The following is an 11110-nucleotide window of genomic DNA, read 5'->3' as shown; positions in this document are numbered from 1 at the left end:
TGTTTGAAAAATGAATCTTCAAAAAGAGATGTCTACCACAATAAATATTCAACTATAGCATTATCTACATGTTATAATTATGGTTAACATGGTCATTTGTGATATGACTATTTTAAGAAAAGGAAAGTGCAAAAAGTTAAGAAAATTTGGGTTCCTAAGGGATCCTTTGCTACAACTAACACTCAAGGACCCATCAAAGTATGGTTACCTATAAAGAAAAATTGAAATTCTATTTTGTAGGTTGAGCTGAACTTAAAAGAGACATGTTCAAGAGCTCAACTTGGGAAGAAACAGCCTTGGTACTTGGATAGTGGCCGTTCAAGGCACATGACAGGACATGAAGAGCTATTTGCTCAGTTGAAAAAGAGAAAGGGAGGAATTGTATCCTTTGGAGATGATTCAAAAGGCAAAATCCATGGTATAGGTACGGTTGGTAAGAGCCCTCAAACTCAAATTAGTCATGTGTTGCTAGTTAAAGGCTTAAAGCATAATCTTCTAAGTATTAGCCAATTATGTGATAAAGGATTTAAAGTATGCTTTGATTCAACTAAATGTGAAGTGATTGATATGAGTACAAATAAAATCTCATTTGTAGGAAAAATGTTGAAGAATATGTATGTAATTTTTCTTGAAGACCTTGATGTGAATAGTGAAGTTTGTTTTGTTGTAAATGATGAAAATGATAGCTGGTTATGGCATAAGAGATTAGGACATGTGAGCATGCATACAATGTTTAAATTAATAAAGAAAAATCTTGTTGCTGAATTGCCGGAATTGAAATTTGAAAAAGATAGGATATGTGATGCTTGCCAACTAGGAAAACAAGTTAGAACATTCTTTAAGACTAAGAAAATAGTGTCAACATCAAGACCTCTTGAATTGTTACACATTGATCTATTTGGTCCAATAAGCACAACTAGCTTATGAGGTAAATCTTATGGCTTTGTAATTGTTGATGACTATTCTAGAAATACTTGGGTATACTTCCTTGCTCATAAGAATGATGCTCTACAAGCATTCTTAAGTTATTGTAAGAAAGTAGAAAATGAAAAAGGACTAGCCATAGTCAGCATAAGGAGTGACCATGGAGGAGAATTTGAGAATGATGAGTTTGAAAAACTTTGCAATGAAAAGGGGTTGGATCATAATTTTTCTGCACCTAGAACACCCCAGCAAAATGGAGTTGTAGAGAGGAAAAACAGAATATTAAAAGAAATGGCTAGGACCATGTTATGTGAGAACAACCTACCTAAATATCTTTGGGCTAAGGCAGTAAATACAGTAGCCTATATTCTTAATAGAGTCTCAATAAGACCCTTGATTTCAAAGACTCCATATGAACTTTACAAAGGTAGGAAACCAAATGTTTCTCACCTTAGGAGTTATGGCTGTAAATGCTTTGTATTGAACAATGGAAAATAGCCCCTAGGGAAGTTTGATGCAAAGAGTGAAGAAGCAATATTTTTAGGATATGCATTAAACTCAAAGGCTTATAGAGGTTTTAACAAAAGGACTCTAACCGTTGAAGAGTCAGTCCATGTAGTTTTTGATGAGTCAAACACTTTACAAAAAGAAGTTCATGATGATGATAATGATATAGAAATTCTAGAAAAACAAATGGAGGGAATGGGCTTAGAGAATAATAAAAATAATAAGGAAAGCTCATCTAGAAGAGAAAATGAAACTTCAATTCTAGAAAATCTGCAAAGAGCAGAAAATCAGCATGATGATTTACCAAGGAGTTGGAGATTTGTAAGAGATCACCCACAAGACCAAATAATAGGTGACATTTTACAAGGAGTTAGAACTAGGAAAGCAACTAGAGAAACTTGTGAGTTTTCAGCCTTTATATCTCAAATTGAACCTAAAAACTTTGAAGAAGCTGAAAAGGAGGAAAGTTGGATAATGGCCATGCAAGAAGAACTTGATCAATTCACTAGGAATCAAGTATGGTCATTGGTTCCTAGACCTTCAAATCATCCTATTGTTGGTACTAAATGGGTATTTAGAAATGAAGTAGATGAGCAAGGAAATGTAGTTAGGAACAAAGCTAGGCTGGTAGCAAAAGGATACAACCAAGAAGAAGGAATAGATTATGATGAAACCTTTGCTCCCATAGCTAGGATTGAAGCCATAAGGTTGCCTCTAGCTTTTGCATGCTTCATGAATTTTAAGTTGTACCAAATAGATGTAAAAAGTGCATTCTTAAATGGACTAATTCAAGAAGAAGTTTTTGTAGAACAACCACCTGGTTTTGAAGATTTTGAAAAGTCTGATCATGTTTTTAAGCTTCACAAAACATTGTATGGATTGAAACAAGCTCCTAGAGCTTGGTATGAGAGACTTTCAAAATTTCTAGTTGAAAATGGATATGATAGAGGCAGCATTGATACTACATTGTTCATTAAGAGATATCTAAATGATTTAATTGTTGTACAAATATATGTGGATGATATTATATTCGGTGCAACTAATGAAGCTTTATGCAAGAACTTTGCAAAGGAAATGCAGGGTGAATTTGAGATGAGCATGATGGGAGAGTTGAAGTACTTTCTTGGTCTTCAAATTAAGCAAAGTGAGGAAGGAATCTTTATCAATCAAGAAAGATATACTCATGATATGCTTAAGAAATTTGATGTGCTGAAACTAAAATCAATTTCCACACCAATGAGTCCATCCACCAAACTCGATTTAGATGAAAAAGGTAAAGATGTAGATCAAAAGCTCTATAGAGGTATGATCGGCTCTCTTCTTTACTTAATAGCAAGTAGACTAGATGTTCAGTTTTGTGTGTGCTTATGTGCTAGATTTCAGTCACAGCCAAAGGAATCACACCTAACTGCTGTTAAGAGAATTTTTAGATACCTCATAGACACTCAAGAACTAGGAATATGATACTCTAGAAACTCAACTTTTAACTTAGTTGGATATTCAGATGCTGACTTTGCTAACGACAGAATTGATAGGAAAAACATTAGTGGAACATGCCAATTTTTAGGAAGGATGCTTGTGTCTTGGTCCAGCAAGAAGCAAAACTCAATAGCACTATCAACAGCAGAGGCTGAATATGTTTCGTTAGGTAGTTGCTGTGCACAAATCCTTTGGATCAAGCAACAATTAAAAGACTATGGAATAATTATGCATAGTGTACCAATATATTGTGATAACACAAGTGCAATAAATATATCAAAAAATCTTGTGCAACATTCTAGGACAAAGCATATTGAAGTTAGATGCCATTTTATTAGAGACCATGTAGTGAAAAATGATATTAAAATAGATTTTGTGAATACTCTATATCAATTAGCAGACATTTTTACCAAACCACTGAGTGAAGATAGATTTTGTGAGATTAGTAAAAATTTGGGGATGGTTAATGTGAAGGAATTATAAGAAAATCTTTGACTCTCACAGTGAAAACAAAATGCATTCAGTCGACTATGGAATTCTTAGTCAACTGAGAGTGGTCTGACATTTTTAAATAATGAAACTCAGTGAGTTTAAATAAATAGGAGTAAATTGTGGTAAAAATTTAATTTACTAGGTGTAAAGAAAAATAAAGTAGAGCTACCAAAGGTAAATAATTAAAATTTTAGAGGGAGATTTGAAAATATGAAGAAATAAGAGTAGGGCAGTTTTTTTTAGGAAGATGAGAAGTTTTCTGAGCAATAACTGTTGCCAACCTCTTCTTCCCTCTCCTCTTCAACCTGTTGCTTTAAAAACAAAAACCTAAAACTTCCTAGTTACCTCTAAAACTGACTCAGACTTTCAAAAATTTTCAAAACCAAAATGGCCAGAACTTTTCAAAGTAAAGAAGTATCAAAAAAGAAGAAAGGAAAAAAGCCAATGGAAGAAGAAACTGAAACAGAAAGTTAGAAGAAGAAATAGAAAATTGTGCCTGCCTCAATGAAGGAAATAGTTGAGAAGCTGAGGGAAAACAAGCAAAAAATGCACAAGAAGAAAGATACAGAACCCTCACTCTAGAAAGGTATCAGTTCATTTTCTTCTTCGAAATTTAGAAATAAGCTGCATGAGTATCGATTCAAGAATATAGAAAATGCACCAATCTCCTACGAAAAGTTCACTGACTGAAAAAGTTTTAAGAAAAATGTAAAAATCCAGACCAGTCTATCTGAGTGCTTTAATGAACTTAAACTTAAAGGTTACAACACCTTTAAGAATAAGTCATATAGTCCAAGTTTGGTTAAGAAATTTTACTCTAGCATTGCTCTAAAAGAAAAGGAATTAGCAGAATCTGATCACTATATAGAAGATGGGCTGGATGTCTATTTGAATGGAAAAGAGTTTATTGTAACTGCTGAAGACTTAGAGAATCTGCTGGAAATAGAGGGTGAAATAGGTGAATTTGAACTTCCAAAAAAATATGATCCGTCCTCACCATGAGAGATCATCACTGGAAGAAAAGAAAAATACTCCTCTAAAAGTAATTCAAGACTGATAATCAATCCACATATTAGGATATTGCATTACTTTATTACTACAAATATTCAAAGGAGGAGTGGAAGTTTTAGCTACATCAGCTTGCAGGATCTTTGGATGATGGAACATGCTTTTAATGGAGTGTCTCTAAATCTGGGGAAATTCATGATTGAGAAAATGAGAAGTGCCTGCAGACTTGATAAAGTCAATATGCCATATGGGAATGTGATTACATCCCTAGTGCAGAAGAAGGAATATGGGCTAAAAGGTATGATATGGACCTGGTGAAAACCAGAGACTAAGCCATTTATTATGGCAGCTTAATCAAGATAAGGTATGTGCTTAATGGAGAGAAGTTTATCAAAACCTCTAAAACTAGCCCAAGAAAAGATCACAGTCTGCCTGCTCAACCTGAAGAAGCTCTTTCTAGATTTTGGAATGAGATGTTTTTAATTTGTTTATGAGGATCGATGGTAAGCTGACTGACCAAGGAGTGAAGCTCCAGAAAATGGAAGATAAAATCACTGAGTTGGAAAACAAGTTGAAGGAGAAGGAAAAAATGGCATCTGAACCTGTGGCTGTAGATAGTTCAGCCACATGTAGCACTGCACCTGCATAGCAAGGTGCTGCAGGTTCAGCAGAACAAGCAAAAAAGTTTGTAAGTTCTGGTACTCAAGTTGAAGGCTCTACTTACAAGTTTACCAGTCCTATTCTGCAAACTGAGGACTCCCCACAAGGAGTTGATCAACTAGCCAAATCACCCTCCCCTAAAACTTGAAGCAAATATGACTCAGAACAAAGGATTAAGGTAGCTGGTGCAGAAACTGAGAAACAACAAGCATATTTTCCAAATTCAGAGGAAGTTTCAATTATGGACCTTTTTCACCAAATTGTTAGAGAGGAACAAGCTAAAAAAGACACTATCAAGACAACAACTCAGAAGGATGGTGCAAATGTAAGAAAAAGAAAGAAATCCGCTTCAACTCCCAAACCAAAGACCAAAACAAGGAAACTAGAAGCCACCACAACACCACCAGCTGAGGCAAAACAACCAACCAAAGGAAGGAAGACTATGGAAACCAAGATAACTTTTCTCAAAAGAAAAAAGTCTTCCAGATTTGCAAAAAAGTCCAAACCAGCCTCAGCCTCTTCTTCTCACAGTCCAATTCACATTTCAGACAAGTCTACTCCAAAACCCTCTTTTAGAAAGTCATCTCCTCTCCGAGAACCCTCTCCATTCCCTCTTAATCCCTTCTATGGGACTGAATCCTCACCCTCTGCCTCGTCCGATGAGTAGAATTCCCCTCATTTGATGCTGACAAAAAGGGGGAGAAGTATGGTACTAGGGACCCGGGGCGCAGAAACCAAGAACTAGAAAATAATGTTTAAAAACAAAAAATGTTAGGGTAGAGGAACCAAGAACCTAGAAAAAGAAAGAAAGCAGAACCAGGGGAGTATGAAATTAGAGAAATAGGAGACAGGAAGCATAACTAGTCTAGGGGCATTTTCAAAATACTTTTTATTTAACTGTTATTTGTGCCTAGGTGGCACTTAAACACTTAGCTTTAACTCTGTTATTTATGTGGATGTATGTGAAACATGAATGCTGACATGTTTATGTTGCTTAACTGCTAAAAATTGAAATCTACTGATATCTTATTATTTCAGCATTTTGACTACCATGAACAAAATTTACTGCTGCTATGCTGATATGGATTCACATGCTGATAGATGATTTTTGTTATACAATTATGGATAATTTCTGGTTGTAAATAGATATAGATGGTGTGTACTGTCTACAAGTTGAAACATGAATAATGTGGACAAAATCTGAATGTTAACAGCAGCTGGAATATTAATGAAAATCTGTCAAAACTTCAGCTAAAAATTTTTGACTGCAAATCACTCTACATTGATGAACATGTATATACACATACATAAAATCTAAATGTATATTGTCATTCCCTCCACGTAACAATGAACAAAACTTGCTGGAATAAAATAAGCAAATTATGCACACATTAAGGGGGAGCTTATACTTTGGGGGAGCAATCCTCATTTTCTACTGAAAATAAAATAAGTCAAAAGGACACCATGATATTAATCAATGATTGTTTTGTCATCATCAAAAAGAGGGAGATTGTTGGCTCCATTAGTTTTTGATGATAATAAAATAATCCCACTCATTTGTGTCTAATTCCTTTATTTAAGTGTGCAGGAAATTATTATCTGAAATTAATCTCTTGACCTTTCAAAGAGTATTTTTGAAAGAAAAATAAGGATAAATTCAACAAGATATAATTGAATAACGAGGAAGCTTATTGGTGAAACAAAGAAGAACATTGGTTGACCAAATTTCAAATTGGAGAAATGGCGAGTTAAAGAGTTTGAGAAATAGAACCAACTTAGTCAACCAAGTCAATTGACTAAGTGTCTTCTGCCAGAATCTGTAAACCAAAAACAAAATCAACTTAGTCAACCAAGTTAATCGATTAAGAGCTTTTTGTCTGCAACTTGAACCAAACCACTACAAGATAGATTAACAGCTAGAACTCATCTTTAACTATTTTCAACTGGGATAAATTGCCCAACTATCATCAGAGGTGCATCTCCAAGTATAAAAGAGTCTTCCAACAATGAAAAAGTGGTTTTTTGAAGCTTTGAATGAGATTTGAGCTATAGAAAGTTGAAAAACTAGAAAAGCTTCACTGCATTTGTCTGCACCTCAACACCTACTCTTTGCATTTGTGATTAGTTCTCAATCCTGTACCAATCAGATCATCCAGTGATCATAGGTACTTTCTTTTACCACTTCTTCTTGTATACTTAGAGTGAGGGAGTCACTCTAAGAGGTCATTCAAGCTTGGGAAAGCTTGAATGTTATAGGTTGTGGTTAAGCCTTGGAAAACCACTTTGGGTTTTAGTTTAACTTGGGAAAAGCTAGTGTAAAGGTTGTGGCTGAGCCTACGAAAAGCCATTATAAAAGCTTGGTGGAAGCTTGTGAATTTCACCAGATTCTTTGAAATACCCCATACTTTGATATGGTGATAAATAAAGTTGATCGAATACAAATTGAGGTCAATTAAAATGTTTAGAAGTGATAAAAGATGAAAGGAGTAGTTTAGGATAAAATATTTCGCAAGTGAGAAAATAATAATAAAATAATAATAATTTTATCGGAAGAGAATTTGTGAGATAAAAGGCGATTTGGAAGTCAAGTGAGGCATAATAAGGTATTTTGGGTACCAAGGAGACAAGATAAAATTTTTAGAATAAAATAATATTTTATTAATGAAAAAATATTAAAATATTAATATTTAGCCGGATGTCGAAGTCAATCAAGAAGGAGGATCATATGGTTGATCCAAGTGGGGGAGAAGATGACAAGCCCGACTCTATAAAAATATTTGTGATGACATACATGTGGTGGATAGCATGTTTACATGCTAAGAGAGTCTTGAAAAATTTACAAAAGTCGGTATTGTACCTAGAGGTACAATAAAGTTGATTTAAGCCTCGAACTAGATCAAATAGAGAATTTACAATGAAATTAAGAATTTTAAAGTCCCAGAATGGGTTAATATGGTGATTCGGAGTTCGAGGATCAATTTGGAGTCAAACTGGAATTTTCGCTATCTAGGGGCAAAATGGTCATTTGCCACCTGGGGACAAAATGGAAATTTTTAGAAAAGATTTTTGGCCCCATTTGACTTATTGGAGTAAGATTTGAGGTTTAGAAGTGAAAAATTTTAATTTCGGTATAATTTGGAGTAAAAGGGTAAAATGGTAATTTTACCATTCGAAATCGAAAATTTAATTTTTTGAAAGGATTTTGATCAAATTTAATTATTTGGAGTGTGAAATGAGTATGAGGAGTGAAAATTATGCATTATGGAAAATTTTCAATTTTTGGGGTAAAAATGTAATTTTTGAAAAGTTCGGGGGCAAAAGTGTAATTTTGAAAAATTTGCTCCACCAAAACTTTGGAAAAATCTGGAAATTTCACTTAAGACTTGGATAAGTCAAAGGGAATGCATGGTGAAAAAAATAGGACAAGTGGATGGCTAGAAAAAAAAAATGAATTAATAAAATATTTAAAATATGAATAAAATAATATTATTTCATTAAACAATAAAAAGGCATAAAAAAAATAAGCCCACCCATTCTTCTTCTTCAACATTCGGCCAAGCAAGAAACAAGAGAGAGAAAGGAGAAAATAAAACCCTAGCTAAGAAATTTAAAGGGAAAATAGGTGGAAATTCAAAAATCAAGTGAAAAAAGGTAACATTTCTTAAATTTGTCTTGTGCTTTACCTTTCCCATGCATTTCCCATCATTTTTCATGGTTGAATCATGTGATTTGAGGATGATTTCAATTCTGGTCATATGGGTTTAGAGAGAGAAAGTTGTTAGATAAATTTGATTTTGAGCTATGTTAGTGTTTAGTGTTAGTTTAGCATGTTTATGAGTAAAACAACAAGAAAAATATTTATCTTCTCCATGAATTTCTCTAGGCCGAATCTAGCCAATGGTATGTGAGGATGAGGTTGACTTTATTTTAAGAGAATTGGGTGGAAAAATGATGAATTATGAGGTTGGAAATTAAATGGGAATTTTCGGTGCAATAAATTGAAATTTTTACCCACTAGGGGTAAAAGCGTAATTTATAGTCCGGACTGATAAATTGGACCAAATTCACAGTCATTGAGGTATTGTGGATATAATTGGATAATTGAAATTGAAATGGATGGAATTGGAGTTGAATTGGGGATTTTAGGACTTTACACCGTGTATAGGCGAGTTAGGTCGGACACCGCAATTAAGCGATTGTCTAGACATTTCAAATCCTATCTAGTGCATACGCATGGATAAGAGCCTGAAATAATTTATGATAAATTGACACAATTTATTGAATTTTGTGTCATGGATTATGGATAGGTGGTGAGTCAATTGTTTCGGGTAAGAGACTGCACCCGAGGGCGGAAGATAGGAGTATTTCTACTCCTAATACTGTGAGTAAACTTATTATCGTCTTAATTATCTAGAGTAGTTTTATACAATTGTGTGATTTTATGAAAAATGGGTTTAAATGGTAAATTGCTATGTTTTAAGAGAAATTGTGATTTTATAAAATGATTTTATAAATTTTCTGAAAAATCGAATATTGGTTTTGAAAATAGAGTAATTGGAGACTGCCTGCTTGTGTTGTAAATTTATGGTTTTAAATTGAATGGCTTATGACAATATATGAGCATGAATGGCTAAATTGATTTTGGTGTCAGAATTATTTGTATTGTGTATTCAGCCTTGAGAGGCTAGATTGCGATAAATTGCCATGCCATGCTAGAATGAATTTTATTGAATTGGTGGAGTATATATTAATTATTTACTGCAGAGGGGGTTCCGTGGACCAGCCTATTAGAGGGGCACGGTAAACTCCATTATATTATTACCTCGAACGGAGAGGCGCGTAGGGTATCTCCTGGGGTAAAGCTTAGGGTTCACTTCACGCCAAACCACCACGTGAAGGGGAACTCAGCCAACGCCAAGGAACGGCTGTATTTTTCTCAAACTAAAATATATTTTAAGTGTATACAAAATTTTAATAGCCTTGGCGGACTCGGTTAGATGCCCTGCGCAAGGTATCACCGAGTATGAGTTTTGGCACGAGCCAAAGTTTTAAGAAATTCATAAGCCAAGTTGATTACTCGATTTATATGGATTGATTTTATTTGGTTGAAATGAACTGAAAGGTAATGAAATTACGGTATGATGACTTATTTTAATTGTCTCCATTTACTCGGCTTTAGATACTTTAGATGGTATCTGTTTACTCACTGGGATTATAAAATCTCACCCTTTATTCCTATACATTTTTCAGGCTCAGGACAGTTTGTAGATAGTCGAGTAGGATGAGAACTAAGCTCGGAACTGCATTATAGAAAGTAAGAGTTCACAATCTTACATCCTCTTGGTCAATTGGAGCTCAGTGTCATTGCAGATCAAAACTTATATTTTGGTTATCTGTATTTCTATTCATACAATTTTTACTTTACTTTCATGTGCGAAAAATTATTTACAAATATTTCTATAAAAATTTATTTTATGAGAAAATATAATATTTTATTTATTATTTTTGAATAGTACTAGTTGTCAACAATTTTCTTTCAAATGAACGTTTTAGATACTTAATTTGTTTTTAAATCATTAAATATATATTTTTTGCTTACCTACTACATTTTTAGCAATTTTTGAGATTTTTTACGAAAAATTACGAAAATGCCCCTGTGAGCCAAAAAATAATATTTTATTATTCTTATTTGAAAATGACTTATGATTTTTTTGAAATGTGAGATTTAATAACTGTTGCTCACTAGGGAAGTGCGAAAGCTGATACGAGAGCCTTGCGAGGTTTCGATCGACATTCGGGGTGAAGAATGTTTGTCGAGGCTTCGCGGCGGTTGTCACGGGCTCGATGGGGAGTTCCGGGTCGTGACATTCTTAGTGAATTAATGGAAAAATCTTTAGTTGGATAATCAAAGTAGTGGATGTAGGTCTTGGATCAAACCACTATAAATTGCTGTCCATTGTTTACTCTGTTTTTACTTTCTTTGTTTTGGAAATTAGTTCCTCATCCAATCAAGAGCCAAATTGTGCTATTCACCCCCTCT

The 11110-nt window shown here is 34.1% G+C and overlaps 1 long non-coding RNA gene across 3 annotated transcripts; it reads left to right on the top strand.

The window, feature by feature from the left end:
* The first annotated feature begins 8680 nt into the window (after nt 1-8680).
* LOC108663884 lies at nt 8681-10856 on the top strand. 3 transcript variants are annotated; one of them, XR_001929986.1, is made up of 4 exons: nt 8681-8721; nt 9378-9451; nt 10321-10384; nt 10817-10856. It is a non-coding gene; the product is annotated as an uncharacterized LOC108663884 (long non-coding RNA). The 3 variants fall into 3 exon arrangements; XR_001929987.1 differs by having other exon boundaries at nt 10822-10848; XR_001929985.1 differs by having other exon boundaries at nt 10794-10833.
* Nucleotides 10857-11110: the final 254 nt, after the last annotated feature.

This window comes from Theobroma cacao, unplaced genomic scaffold, assembly GCF_000208745.1.
Source record: "Theobroma cacao cultivar B97-61/B2 unplaced genomic scaffold, Criollo_cocoa_genome_V2, whole genome shotgun sequence".
NCBI lineage: Eukaryota > Viridiplantae > Streptophyta > Magnoliopsida > Malvales > Malvaceae > Theobroma > Theobroma cacao.
This window is presented reverse-complemented; position numbering and strand designations above follow the sequence as displayed.